General features: G+C 39.2%; 1 pseudogene; it reads right to left on the reverse strand.

Moving 5' to 3' along the window:
* Positions 1–11,443: 11,443 nt before the first annotated feature.
* LOC119627876 (mesoderm-specific transcript homolog protein pseudogene) lies at positions 11,444–12,307 on the reverse strand (annotated as a pseudogene).
* Between the last annotated feature and the right edge of the window lie 3,607 nt (positions 12,308–15,914).

Consider the following 15,914-nt stretch of genomic DNA (forward strand, 5'->3'; position numbering starts at 1 on the left):
CAGAATCATAACTTTTCACAGAGGCATCTAATTTCTTAACCTCAAAGCAGAAGAGAAACATCTTTCAAATTTTCCTATGATAGTCAAGGAGTGGGGGTTGTGGAATGTATATACTTAGATGAATTAAACTCAGACCTTCTCCGGTTGGATGTGTGAGCCGCCCAGACAAAGATGAAGGTTAACATAGTTTAAGGATGAAATATAGACCATCCTGTGCAAAACCACTGTGTTGCAGTTTAATTAAAAGAATTCATTAAAGTGGTGCCCCATCCAGGGTAATTAGTATGCGTAATTTATGCGTTGCCTAATACACAAGGGCAGTAGCCTGAATAATAAACTCAAGTTAACCTTAAGTGAAAGAGATTGAATGGTCAGATGTTTATTTAGCTCAGGTTTGCTCACGAGTTAAGGTTAAAGAGGTGAAATTCAGTTACAGTTAATTAATTAATTTCTCAGATTTTCTTCATGAAAATCTTGCTGGCTCAATTGGGTAAAAGTTTTGTCAAAGGCAGACAGCAATATTTTTATTCATCAGCTATTTTCTACCCTGTCCTCCAGCAAGTTAGAAACCATTTGAAACAACAAATGTAAGGGAACTGCAAAGAGAGAAAATACGACCAAATCAAACCAACCCAAACAAACCCCAAGATAGGAGCAGATCTGTGATCTGTGCTTACAGACAAAAAACAAAACCAGGACAGATTTAAGGACATCATTAACATTATCAAAATGTTGGGACCGACTAGGATAACGTCCGAGTTTTTTTCAATTGTGAACCACATATTTGAGAATTCATTTAAGTATTTGAGCTACATGAGTTTTTGTTAACAACAATGGAGAACGTCCATGCCTGGCATGGGCATAACATGTCACAAATATGAACCAGGGGTTACGCAAGTTCCCTCTATTCCCTTGCTTAGAAATACTTTATCATGCCCCAATTCTGTGATGTAATTTTCATGGAATTAAACTTGAAGAGTTCAAAATTATGCAATTAATTGTATTCAGCTTCAATTATAACGACTTATTAATCAAGTCCTTTGACAAGACACCTGGCACCCCACACAGTGGTTGTGATGGGAAACAGCCAGGCCTGAGGAACTTATTGGTTCATGTGAGCAAGCTAATTAGGTGAATTGTTGTTGATTGATTGCTTTATTGGTGGCTGCATGTAGGTAAGAGTGCTGAGGTTTAGAAGCTGGGATAAGTCAGGAAAGATCTAACTTAATTTGTACTGGAAAGACTGAAGGCTGTAATAAAATCATCTGATATTTATTGAGCACCAATTATGGGCAAGGCAGTGGGTTCGTCTCTGGGCTTCCATATTAAATCTAAGCATAAGACAGAGGTGTCCTTCCCTTGCACTCACCCTGACCTTCCAAGATATGCTAAGACAGAAGCACAAGGAAATACAAACAGCCACACAGAGTTACATGAGCACTAAGTAACGAACTCCATTTATTGGAGAGCATTTCTACGTTGTAGAACTGCCTTTCCTCTATTCCATATCGTTCCAGTGGGCTGCCAACCACCCCCACCCATCTGCCCACATGGTGGGCACCTGGCCCAGGCTAGCTCAATCAGATCTTCTGTAAACTTGGATCTTGAGTGTAAAGAGACAGACAAGGTTAGGGGAGACAGTTGGCACTGTCACCCAATGGCCGCCCCCAAGGAGCTGCTGGGATTCCTGGGGCTGCCATGGTTCCTTCCCAAAAAGTGATTTTTCAGCTTTTCTCTTTTGTGATCTTAACAGTGTCTTGGCAAAATCCTATTTGCTGTTTGTCAGCCAGAGTTAGTTCCTGAGGCATGAAATCAAAGACTCCTGATAAAGACAATGAATGCTCCCTAAGTTCAGAAATGGAAGCCCTTCCTTATTAACATAATAGTTGGAGTGGTGTTGAGGAATAGTGTAGAGAAATGGCAAGATGCACTGGATTCTGGTCTGGCTTGCTGAATACTTGCTGTCTACAAAGTCTGCACATTCAGAATATGCAACCTTGCAGATACACAACAAATATCTCCATTTTATAGATGGAGGAACTGAGGCTCGGGAAAGCTCTGAAACTTACCTGAGGCCGCAATGCTAGCAAGTGGCAAAGCTGAGATTTGAACATAGGACTTTCTGACCTCAAAGCCTGGGGTTTTCTAGCTTGTGGCCTTGGGCAAGTCATTTAGCCCCTATGGCTTCAGCTTCCTTAGTGGTAAAATTTGGATGATAGCAGCCGCCCTGACTCCCCCACAGAGCTGTTGTGAGGATCAAAGGGGCGAAGGTCTGTGAAAGCACTTTAAAGCCTGTCACACTCTCCAAACACTTGTAAAGGCTTCTAATTGTTAGGTGGAGCTCCAGCTAGGATGGGCAAGATTCTGAGAGGTGACAAAGGAGAGATGGGTACAGGGTATGATCACAGAAACAGGATGCTGGGGAGAACTGGGGACATCTTGGTACACAAAGAGTCACTGGGGAGGTTGGGGCCAGCAGATGGAGGGCAGTAGAATTTGATCTACCCATCCAGAAAACTTAATACTGGAGCTTGGAGAGCTCAAAGTTTGAAATAGATGGTTTGAAGCCCAACAAAAGGAAGTCCTACTTTGCAGATAGTGAGTAAAGGAAAGTTCTCACCTTGAAGAGGTCAAGGTGTTTGCACATAAGCCCGTCATTTCATCAAGTCTTTACCAAAACCTTAGGAAGTTTATATCATCCCCATTTCACAGCTGAGATTCTGAAGCTCAGCAGAATGCAGAAACCTGGCTAACATCAGAGCAGAAAATACAGGAGCAGACTTTAAACCCTAGCCTTACTGAGCTTTCCACACAGTCTCTAGCTTCTTCTGATTCTCCCTCCCACCTCCTCTCCTCACCCACAACTCATTAGCTGGAAAGCAAATGTAGACATCCTAGTCTAACTGAATGAATATGCTGTGTGGCTTTAGATTAATCACTTAAACTCTCTGAACTTTAGGTTTCCCCATCCGTACAAGGATCTGGTTGAACTCTGAAATATTCTGCAAGGGTTATCTCCCCTGAGGCTTTACTCAGGGGAAACAAACAAACAAACAAAAACAAAAAACAGAAACATTCATATGCATAAATCTCTACCCTGGAAGATCCAGCTGCCTGGGGTGCTCCTCAGCTGCATCCTAAACCACAGGTGGTAGAGTTTTATAGAGCTGGTTGCACCACCCAAAGGAAACTTCGTGTAGCATTTGCAGTAGCCTGAAAAGAAACCATAGGTCCGAAACGTTGCTTTTACAGATCATAGTTTTACTGATCACATCAGTACCTTAGTATGGGGTGCTCTGAATGTGTTTCCCTTATTAGGAAATAATAAGTCTCCTAATCCATCTGACGTTCTTCATCTGGGAGGACATTGCCCTTCTTTTTTTTTTCAGACAGAGTTTCGCTCTTGTCGCCCAGGCCGGAATGCAGTTGCAACCTCCGCCTCCCAGGTTCACGTGATTCTCCTGCCTCAGCCTCCTAAGTAGCTGGAATTACAGGCACTTACCACCATGCCTGGCTAATTTTTCTATTTTGAGTAGAGACGGTGTTTCACCATGTTGGCCAGGCTGGTCTCCAACTCCCGACCTCAGGCGATCTGCCCTCCTTGGCCTCCCAAAATGCTGGGATTACAGGTGTGAGCCACCGTGCGCAGCCTGACATTGCCCTTTTAGTTTTACCATTTGTCCCTTTGACCTGTTGCCCATTTCTCCTTAGAGACTAGAACATGTTAGCCCCCCAAGGATAATAATGGACAAATGGACAGGAATGAAAATAATTACCCAAAATTGGAGGTGATAACTTCATGTTCAATAGCAAAAGTGCCTACTAAGGACCTATTTGCACAACCATGCTTGGCAGAATTACTGCATGCTGAGATGATTTTATCCCACCCTAAGATCACAAAAAGCAGTGTCACCATAAAGAGCATCGCTGTGGGCCGGGCGCGGTGGCTCACGCCTGTAATCCCAGCACTTTGGGAGGCAGAGGCAGGTGGATCACCTGAGATCAGGAGTTCAAGACCAGCCTCAACATGGAGAAACCCCGTCTCTACTAAAAATACAAAATTAGCTGAGCATAGTGGTGCATGCCTGTAATCCCAGCTACATGGGAGGCTGAGGCAGGAGAATTGCTTGAACCTGGGAGGCAGGGGTTGCAGTGAGCTGAGATTGCCCCATTGCACTCCAGCCTGGGCAACAAGAGTAAAACTCCATCTCAAAAAAAAAAAAGAGCATCACTGTGGCTGGGTGCGGTGTCTCACACCTGTAATCCCAGCACTTTGGGAGGCCAAGGCGGGCAGATCACGACGTCAGGAGATCGAGACCATCCTGGCTAACACGGTAAAACCCTGTCTCTACTAAAAATACAAAAAATTAGCCGGGCATGGTAGTGGGGGCCGGTAGTTCCAGCTACTCGGGAGGCTGAGGCAGGAGAATGGCGTGAACCTGGGAGGCAGAGTTTGCCGTGAGCCAAGGTCGCACCACTGCACTCCAACCTGGGTGACAGAGCGAGACTCCGTCTCAAAAAAAAACCAAAAAAAAAAAACAAAAAAAAAAAACAGCATCACTGTAAGCAAACTCGCGAACTCACAATGTTTACTTCTTAGAGAAGTATCTCACCGACAGTGTTTTTTGTCATTTTCTGTTCCTTTTGCATAAGACCATAAACTGCATGAAGGCAGAGGCTCTTGTTTCTTGTTCACTAGAGTAGTGCCTGACCCATAGGGGACAATATATATTTGTTGATTGTCCCAACTTTCACTCATACAAGATTGTTAAAACAACTAGAGACTTGTGAATTTCAAAAGGGATCCAGACGTGAGGGAGATAAGGGAAAAGCATCCTGTTTTCCGGTTCAGTTATGTATACGATTACACCAAAGCAAGGGGCCCCACACCATCACAACACACAAAGCATGGGCTTCGGGTTCAGACTAACAGCTGCATTCCAGCTGCTTCACTGATTAACTGTATGGCCTTGGACAAGTCACTAAATCTCACTGAGTCTCAGTTTTTCATGTACAATGTGGGTAACGATAGACAGGACTGTTCTGAGGAATAACTGAGATCCTTTCTTTGAGATCCAACTATCTAACAAAACGCCTGGCACCCTAACAATCGGTTCTCATTCTCCTACAGTCCAAGTTGTGGCGTCCAATAAAGTGGCCACTAGACACATGTGGCTATGGAGCACTTGAATGAGACTACCGTGGCTGAGGAATTACAATTTTAATTGTATTTAATTGTAATTAAATTTAAACATTGAAGAATTGTAAAAAATCTTTTCCTCTTCAATACCATTTTAACCTATTTTGATAAGACAGCATTTCACCTTACCCATTGCATTGCGTAAGGCATCGTTATGATGTTGTAGTGCATGTATGGGACACCAGCATTGTTTCTAGTATTATTCACAAACACATCACTGATGCAGTCAGTGGACAGACTGACTCCCTTCAGATGATTTTCTTCTATGCACTAATGTAACATTATAATGCATTCATTTGGATATTTCATGCAGACAGCTCTAGTTATAGCAATTTCTATGTAAACTGTAATTGATAATTAAATTGAAATACTTATTTTAATTATAATATAATTAAATTATGCTTCTAGTTCGAAAAAATAAGTATGGGCAAATTTTCAAATTTAAAATGAAGGCGTCCTACGGATATGGAATTGAGTGGCAATGCAGAAGCTAGTCCCAAGACCCAAACAATAAAGAATAAAAGAGACTGGAAGAAGGTGTGTTCCAAATCTCACAACATATGGCAATTGCAGTTGGCTGCCACAGAGCCAAACAAAAAAGCTGTTAAGAAAAAAAAAAAAAGGAGAATAACGTGGACAATATTAAAAGCTGTTTAAAGCAAACACACATTGAATTTGATAAGAAGTTTCTCTCAACAACTAAAAAAGGATTGAAGAAATTAGTCACTTGCAATCAGTATTAAATGTCCAACAAACATGTCTTAAGCAATTTTTGACAGGATCTGATCTTGTAACTGGTCAGGTATAAAATGGCTTGAATTCTTTCACAAAAATCCAAACTAAACCAAACCCAAACCCACATGTTTAGATGGAGAGATGGTGAAAGAAATCATTTCAGTTGTGGAAATTTTGTTAGAAAATTATGAGGAAAAGACTAAAAGAAATTTCACAAAAGCAAAATTTGAAGTAAGCCATCAAACAAGTGATTGTAGAATGTAAGACTAACCATGTCAATGATCAATTGATTCAAAATGTGAAAAATGAGAAGGCCCTTTTTTTAGCTTTAGACATGCCGTATAGAATAAGAGACGGTGCCCAGTTAATACTGGACACATTTGGTTGCATTTGTGTTTAAAAACACTTTCAAATTTACTTAGAAATGTTGTCTGTGACCTAAAGAAAAAAACCAACTCAATGTGTAGATATCTTTGAATATTTTAGATATGTCAAAGAAGAGTTTCAACTAGGTAAGAAAAAAAAACTAGTTTTATCAACAAGACAGATGATGGCCCAGCTATGTTACGTCAAAAATCTAGATTTATCAGAATTTTAAAACAAGAGACTGATTTTTCCCTTATTGCTTCACTCCATTGTGTGATACACACTGAAAATATTTGTGCTAATTTTTTTTAATGAAAAGTATCATGGATACAGCTGTTAAAATCATTCAGTATGTACATGTTGTAAACCACGAGTGTATGGAACTATTGAAAGAAATAGAAAATGATATATTTGATGATTGTGTGGTCTTTACTAATGTTGACTGCTTAAGAGTTGTGGGAGAGTTTTATAAAGATTTACAATACTAGTAACCCCAGTTCAAGATTTTCTTGAAACTGAAAGAATAATTAAAGTAAAAAAAAAAAAATGGCTGCATGATTTATGGTTTCTCAACTATATCAGATTGCACATGAATGATCTAAACTTAAGTACTACAGAAAGCAAAAATAATTTATATTGAAATATAAATTGTTCATAAAGCAAATTAGTGATGTTTTTACACATTTTTTTAAAGCATAAATTGAGATGCATATTTTAATTGTAATCAACTGTTAGGTAAATTGGCGGCAAAAATTACAAGAAAAACGTGAGCATCCCTATGTTTATATTGATAAATTTAGAATTGCTTTTCAACTTATGCAATACTTTTTGAAATCAATGTTAATATTACTGAGTTGATATAAGAGTTAATGACTTTATTTAACTTCGACAGATGTAGTTTCAAAATTGGTATGGTTTTGCCTCAAATTGATTCTTTGAAGGAAAAACATGAACCAGTTTTAGAAATAAAAATGCAAACACTAAGGGAAAAATGTTTTGGTACAAGATTCAGTTATTGGGAAATTTTTAAGTACATTTGGAACAACTTGAATAGGTGAATCTACTTTTTCAATTGTAAGTTTTATAAAATCTAAATATCGATCAGGTATTTCTGATGAAAATTTAACATTTGAATTGAGATGTATATAAGTATAAAACAGACAGTGGAGTTCCAACACTTACTATGAAGAAAATAATGTAAAATATCTCATTAATAATTTTTATACTTATCAGACGTTGAGATGATCATAGCTAGGATATATTGGGTTAAATCAAATACAATACTAAAATTAATTTTCTTATTTCCTTTTTACTTACTTTAATGCTGCTTCCAAAAATTAAATTGTGTATGTGAACTGACTTAGATTTAAACTGGACAGTGGGAATCTGTAGGTACAAACACTATGCCACATATAGGGCTACCTCTCCCACCACCTCAAAGGCTCCGAGATTTCTTCTTCACAGTGTTCCATCTGAGTCTGTGATTTCCTGGGTGAAAAGGACAAGTCCTGTCCTCCCAATTTAACCTCACTCCATATTTACCCATTTGCTTTTTTAAAATAAGTATACCATAATTCTGTAATTATTTTCAAGTTTTGTTTTTATTTTCTTCAAAATTAGATTTTCACATAATTTATAGAATCAAACAATTCTATAAGACTTATTCCAAAAAAAATCATCCTACTATTCAACCCTTGACCACCACGTCTTCTCTTTTTCAATAGCAACCACTTTCATTTATTTTAGCTCTTTCTTTGTTATTTACCTCCATATATAAAAATAACAGCCTTGTATTTCCTACCTTCTGAATTTTCAATTTTAGGTATCAAGTAGGGAAAATAAGGATTTAGCTCTTATTCATCATCTCCCACTCCTTTATCACAGACCACCACATCACCATTACTACCACCCACATTCACACAAACTCTCTGTCCCATGATCCCTTCAATGTAATTATATCATACTTCTGTTTAGATTAATACCGTGTTTAAATTAGTATGACAATTTCAATGTTATTCATAGCATTGAACCTATAGATATGAATGATATAGTATACTATCTTTACTTTTCCTTTCTTGCACAATTTTATTTTTCCTAAAGTAATGCTTTCCTTTTTGTTTAGTTTTCTATTCATTACTAATTCAGCCTCTATTTTCCCCTAATAACCTCAAATATTTCCTCTCTGCATTCAGACACACCAGAGTGTTCTATTGTTTTCTTTACTTGGATTAATCTCTCCTGGCATCTTCTGATCTGCCCCACTCTAGGCCTACTTCACACTCTATTCCTGGGAATTCATTTCACCAAAGTGTTGAGAATTTCTTTGACTTCTTTCTTCTTGGATCCAACGTCTTTATGCTTTTATTTTTATGCAGCACATTATCTAATAGCTAGCTTCCTGGGAAAAGGTACATGAGATGTAATTTTTGTGAGCTCTTGAAAGCCCAAATTTTCTTTGGTCTAGAGCCTTTCTTTATTGATAGTTTAGTTGGGTATAGAAATCTAGTGGGAAAATATATTTGCTCAGGATTTTAAAAGATATTGCTCGATTGTTTTCTAGCATCTGGTGGTGGTGTGAAATCTGATCCTTGATTCTTCATATGTGGCTTATTTTTCTCTCTCTCCTCTCTGAAAGCTTATCAATTTTTTTTTCTTTATCCTATGTTCTGAAATTTCACAATGATATACTGCATGTCCTCCACTGTTTTCTGGAATTCATATTATTCAAATGTAGGACCTAATAAGGGAGAAGTAACATAATTATCTTGTATTTTCTCTCATTTATTTCATCTTCATTTTTAAAGGTTTTTTTGCTTTATTTTAAGAAAGATTTTCTCAACTTTATCTTATGAGCTTTCTATTGAATTTTATTTATACACTATACTTTTAATTTTCAAAAGTTATGTCATGATTGGAATGTTTTTGTCCCCTCCAAAACTCATGTTGAAAATTAATTCTCAATGTAACAGTGTTGGGAGATGGGGCCAAATGGGCAGAGCACTCATGAATGGATTAATTACTCTATTTCTGAGAGTGAGTCACCTCTCTTCTGGTATTTGAGGAACAGCATTCTTCCCCTCTGGATGATGAAGACTCCAAGGCCCCATCTTGGAATTGGAGACCAGGCCCTCCCAAGACACCAAGCCTGTTAGCACTTTGAGCTTGGACTTCCCAGCCACCAGAACTATGAGAGAATATATTTCTATTCTTTAGTAAATTACTCAATCTCATTATTCTATTATAGCAGCACAAACAACCAAGACAAGTGTTCCTTGTTCTTTTTTTTTTTTTCCACAAAACCTCTTCTCATTTCATGAATCCTTTTATTTCAGAGGCTATTAATAATAGTTTCTTTTTTCTTTCTGAAGTTCTGAAGTTTCATCTTCCTGCTTTGTCTCTACTTCTTCCTGGTTTTGTTGTTTTCTATTAGTTGTTTTGATTTCTGTCATGTTATAGGCTTCCTTAGGTGTTTACTAGTTCATAGCTGTTTATTCATATTTAAAAATGGGATTAAAAAAAAACTGATTGGAAAATTTGTCTAAATGGGTGAGACCTGCTGACTGTGGTATTCTGACTGAGTCATTCATGTGGGAAAACTTTGAGGCCAGTATCTTTTTTTTTTTTTTTTTTTTTGACGGAGTCTTGCTCTATCACTCAGGCTGGAGTGCAGTGGTGTGATCCCGGCTCACTGCAACCTCTGTCTCCCGGGTTCAAGTGATTCTCTTACCTTAGCCTCCCAAGTAGCTGGGATTATAGGTGTGTGCTACCACGCCTGGCTAATTTTTGTATTTTTAGTAGAGACAGGGTTTTGGGATGCTCAAGTGATCTGCCCACTTCAGCCTCCCAAAGTGCTGGAATTACAGGCATGAGCCACTGCACCAGGCCCGATGCCAGTATCTTTAGGACTTTTTTCTCTCAGACTAGTTGGATTTTTTTTTTTTGTCACAATTCATTTTTATTGATAGAAAATAAACACTTATTCCAGTTTCAAAGTTGTTATACTTGAAGTTGCTATTTTAAAAATATGAATTTTAAATAATCACTTAATAATCCTGCTTTGACTAAGACAATAAAATGTGTCTTAAAAAAACAGTATTCAGCACCATTTGCTCAAAGATCTTTCAGAATTTGTTCTTAATGTTTCTGGAACTTTCCTGTCTGCAAAGTACAGGAATTAATCAGCTACATGAGAAAGCCTCTCTGGCACAGGCAAATGGGAAGTTAAGCAGTCATCATAAAGGAATCAATATATATTCTGTGTGATTTGGACTACAAAATATTATCTTCCCTTCTACGGTAGCTCAAGAGAGACATGCTTCTAAGCACTGAGGTATGAGGAGTCTCAGATTGTTATTTGCTGTTAGAATTGGTCTTCCCAGCTAGTAATAGTAAATCTCTGGCACAGGTGCTATTGGTCCTTAATGTCCTGTGATTTCAGGAAATTCTGTAAATAGTTTGGATTCAGTTCAATTTATTCAGAAATGAAACATGTTTAATTAAGTTCACTACTCTGACAGAGTAAGGATATTTTGGTTTAGCATCCTTATAAAATATATGTAATGTGTAGGTAAATAATGGTCCTAAATCATACTTAGAACACTACAGTATTTAAGCCAATATCTCTTTTAACAAAATGTTTATAATTAAAAACAGCTGATGAAACTATATCCAAAGGTATGACAAAGGAGACTCAGCTCTGTGTTGCTTAAAGAACTTTTAAAAAGAACTTTTAAAAAGCCACTCAAGGATAGGTAAAGAAGCCCACTTCTCATTGTAGAATTCCTATTGGGGCTGGACCAGAAATTAGCACTTCTAAATACTTCAGAAAAGTCCAGAGTGTTAAAAAGCCTTCCAGGCAAAAGAATGTCTTTCTGCATCAGTGAGTAGTAGTGTTCATCAGAATTTCCTAATAACACAAAAACAAAGGCAAGTCTGTACATTTGATCAGATGTCAGAAAAATGGGAGATAGACTATTATGTCAGCCTCAGTTAGAGCTCATGCTGGCTTCTTCCTACATACTGTTCACCAATTTGAGTAAAGTGGACTTTGTGAGAGAATAGTGTTTGATGGCTAGGATGTCTTTTGGGCATTTCTTCCTAAGTGGAATACACAACATATAAGGGAATAGGGGAAATAATAGAGGGGAGCTACTCTTTCCAGCTCAGAAGGAGTTGGTGATGCCCATATATGCATTCAAGAAGCCCATGGGATCCTCTACCTGTGGATAGTGGCTAATGCGGTCATCCAGAATCGACACTGTGGACCGCAGAAGCATTTTCCTGTACAGCTCCAAAAACTCTGGATAGGGATTTACAGGATCCAATGGACCATAGATACAATGAATGGAGATACTTTCAGAGGCAAGAGCTCCCACCCAGCGCTTTCTAATCTGCTTCCTCTGATTGATGTACTCTAAGACACTGTCAGTGATGAATTCCTGTCATTGTTGTGGACCCCGGCCCACATGTCCCACAGCTCACTCTCAGACGGCTGAGTATATGGCCCAAAGGCTGGCGTGAAACCTCGAGAGAATACAAAGGAGTTCATCAGCTGTGTGGGTGACAGCACAACTCCATCTTTGCACAGCTTTTGGAGAAGGAGTAGACAGTGAGTCTCAGGAAAGATACCTCCATTTGATAGACAGATGCCACAAAAGTGCTTCCAGGATGCTGGAATAGTGAGTGATATGGTCTCAGTTTGTCACTGAAGCCAAAGCCTAATAAATCAAGAACAATTACTCAATGAAACCTCAAGGTCAGACCTTCCCAAATCTTGTCCCAATCATAGCAGGATGTTGGAAAGCCATGTAAAAGAACAACTATCTCTGGACTTCCAACCACATCCACAGAGTCTCGGTAGAAGATAGGCCGTCCCTTGTAAGTGAAAAACTTGCCTGAAGACTTCCATGAGTGAAGGGCAAGGGAGAGCTGAGCGGGTGGGATGTGCAGGTATGTGGCAAGCAGGAGCACTTTCAACAGCCCCACCTCGACCCAGCACCCCCTCATCCTGATTCAGGTTAAGACCTGGGCTGCAGGACTTCATGTTTGGGGAAATCAGTTGTGCATGATGCCTAGTTGGATTTCTTAGGGTAGAGTCTTCTAATCTCTTGTCTAGAGGATCTAAAGCTGACTGCCAGCATTCTAGAAGCAAAATAAGCGAAAGGGCTGAAGAGGGAGAGGAGAGGTTTTAAAATTCAGCATGTACATTTTCACTAAGTCTCTATCCTCAACTGTCCTAAAGTCTCATAGCTCTCAGCCCTCTTACTAGAGAGAATAAACCTCAAAAATTCTGCTACGGTGATACTAAGGCTATCATTCTAATAAATGGAATTGGTAAGGAGATTCCAAATCTAACTGTTTTTTTTAAGTCTTTCTGTTTTTATCCTTTCTTCACCCCACTTCCAGAGGTACCCAGTGTCATTAACTTCTGAGTCCTTTGGCATTTCCATGCTACAAGTTTCTTCTTGGATTTTTCCACTGCTGACATAAGAATCAACTTTTTCAAGTCTGCTGAATCGGTTATTGTCTTGTCTGGATTCCTCAAAAGCAGATCCTGAGACAAAGGCTGATGCACAAAATGTTTACGTGTGGGTACGATCCTGAGACTTAGGAATGGGGGTGAGTCAAGAAAGGAGAGAGATAGAAGAAAGCATTACATTGTTGGCCACAGCTTTGGGGCACTTGTATGTGAGTTGTCAACCAGGTTCCTCCAGGTATCCCACCACTCGACATCAAAGAAGCCTAAGAGAGGCATTGTCAGTTTAGACTTCCATGCAGGTGTTTCAAGCATGCTCAGAACTGGCCTCTACAGTTATGGCTGGGACAAGAGGTGAGACTTAGAGGATTTGTTGGATTTGTGCTGAATCTATCATTAATCTATAGATTAGGTAAAGAAGAATGAGCATCTCAACAATATTGAGTTGTGCAATGCATTAAAAAAAGTTTGTGGCCGGGCACAGTGGCTCACACCTGTAATCCCAGCACTTTGGGAGGTCAAGGCGGACAAATCACAAGGTCAGCAGATCGAGACCATCCTGGCTAACATGGTGAAACCTCATCTCTACTAAAAAAAAAAAAAAAAAAAAATTAGCCGGGCATGGTGGTGGGTGCCTGTAGTCCCAGCTACTCGGGACGTTGATGCAAGGGAATGGCGTGAACCCGGGAGGCAGAGCTTGTAGTGAGCCCAGATTGCGCCACTGCACTCCAGCCTGGGTGACACAGCAAGACTTCGTCTCAAAAAAAAAAAAAAAAAAACCGGGTGTGTGTTCGTGTGTGTGTGTGTGTGCATGTGTATAATCTTTATTATTTAGATCTTTTTTATTTCTCTTGGCAATATTCAGTATGTTTTTGCACTTTTACAGGTATTGTGCTTCTGCTGACCCTCTTTTCCTTTGCTCTGTCTAGTTCGCTGTTAAACACATTATATAAATTATTCACTTCCAATATCATTTTTTTTATTTGTAAGATTTTCATTTGGTTCTTTTTAATAGCTTTTAGCTGTCTGCTTATATTCCCTCTCTATTCACACGTTTTTCACTAGATACTTTAACATGTTTTTTCTACTTATTTTAAAGTCCATGTCTGATAATTCCAACATTAAAATCATCTCTGGGTTGGCTTCTACTGACCTCTCTTAACCATACGTCATATCTTCTCGCTTCTTCACATATGTCTTTAATTTTAATTTTATGCTAGTAATTGTATATTAAAGAACAGTAGTTTAAAAAGTGCTAACATTGGCCAGGCATGGTAGCTTGCAGCTATAATCCTAACACTTTGGGAGGCTGAGGTGGGAGGATCATTTGAGCCTAGGCGTTCAAGACCAGCCTGGGCAACATAGTGAGACCCCATCTCTATGAAAAAAAAAAGGAAAAAAAAATTTAAGTGCTAATATTTACCTCCAGAAAAGGGCACACCTCTTTTGGGTCCATGAGTGTAGCAGGCTGAGTCAGTTTAATCTGTAGTTGGACTTGGTTGCAGCTTTAGCGAGATTCACTCACCTTGGCTGCAAGTATTTTGAGGAAGGGATTAGGACTTTCCCTCCAACTGGGCTTGGGATATGAGCACTGGAGAGACTCTAAATATCTCTTTGTGCTTTATTGCCCAGCCCTCATGTTTTAGCTTTGGGGGATTTATATGTACTTTAAACCAGGCTGCCAACCTTTTGGGTTGCTGGACAGCTCTCTTTGCTCTCCAGTTCAACTTCCAGCCTTTTGCTTCTCAGAAGACTCCTTTCTGCCTTTCTTTTCTGTCCCCAGGTATTGGAGAGCCTCTGCGGTGCATTCAGAGTGCCTCAGATGGATATCATTCAGCTGTCTTATCCTGCCCAAGGCTGGGAAAAATTGAAATGATATACGAAAGATATCCGATATATTTACCACTGCCCTTCTGCTTTTAAGCCTTCAACACTTTGCGACAATCATCTCCTTTCCCATATGCATTGTCCTTGTGGTTTCTTCTTCTCCTTTTTTTTTTTTTTCTTTCAGACAAGGTCTCACTCTGTCATCCAGGCTGGAGTGTAGTGGTGCAATCGGTTCACCGCAACGTCCACCCCGCCGGGTTCAATTGATTCTCCTGCCTCAGCCTCCTGAGTAGCTGGGATCACAGGCATGTGCCCCCACACTCGGCTAATTTTTGTGTTTTTAGTAGAGATGGGGTTTTGCCATGTTGGCCAGGCTGGTTTATTTTTCTTCTGTATTTAATATCATAAATTAAATCTATATTTAATAACGATTTTTGGAAGATGCACAGTTATATATGTGTGTTCAATTTATTCTCATTAATCCAACATCTTTCTGTCTGCTGAGTCTTTTGTCGTTGTTCTTGTTGTTAAGCCTTTGCATATTTACTTATAATTATGATGTATATTACTCCAAAAGATCAGCCTCACTTCTATACTCTAATTCTTACCAATTCAGGCCCACAGAAATAAACCCAAGCCTTTAAAGTAATTCAGTCAATATATAACCTTTATAGCTATTTTAAAGGCTTTAGTTACCAAGGTGCTTAACTTTAAAAAAAAAAAAAATGCTCTGTTGGATAGAGGAATGCATGCCTTTCTTTAAGATCCCACTCATTTCCTCATGCAACAGATTTATATTTTCCACCCTCATTCTACCCCAACTTTAAAACAGAAACACAGAAAAACCAGCTATAATTGAGAGGAAACACGTACATTATCAACTATTTTTGAAAAAACAAAAAAAAAACCAAAAAAACAGACTCTTTTCCTAAGCAAATGGCAAGATCTAAGAGTGTTTTGCCAGAGTTCGGCAGTGCAATCACCAATCCCATATATTACAGCCAGAGACTGATGGCAAAGCCCATGAGCAGGTTGGGGGGGCAGTGACACTCGGAGGCTGACTCTGGACTTCTCAGCCTCTCACTGCAATTTCTAAAGTGTAAGACTCCTCTCTAACAAGCTCAGTCACTAAAAGTAGCCAATGCTCAGAGCTCCTTCCACTCCTAGTGACTAGTACATCTCCACCGTCCCCCAAACTTACCAGCCTGTATTTAGACATCAGTCTCCTGATTTACTGATGTCATGTGATCTGTAAAACAATCTGTTAGCCGGACTTGGTGGCGCATGCCTGTAATCCCAGCTAATCAGGAG

The sequence above is a fragment of the Chlorocebus sabaeus genome, chromosome 26, assembly GCF_047675955.1.
Source record: "Chlorocebus sabaeus isolate Y175 chromosome 26, mChlSab1.0.hap1, whole genome shotgun sequence".
In the NCBI taxonomy this organism is placed as follows: domain Eukaryota; kingdom Metazoa; phylum Chordata; class Mammalia; order Primates; family Cercopithecidae; genus Chlorocebus; species Chlorocebus sabaeus.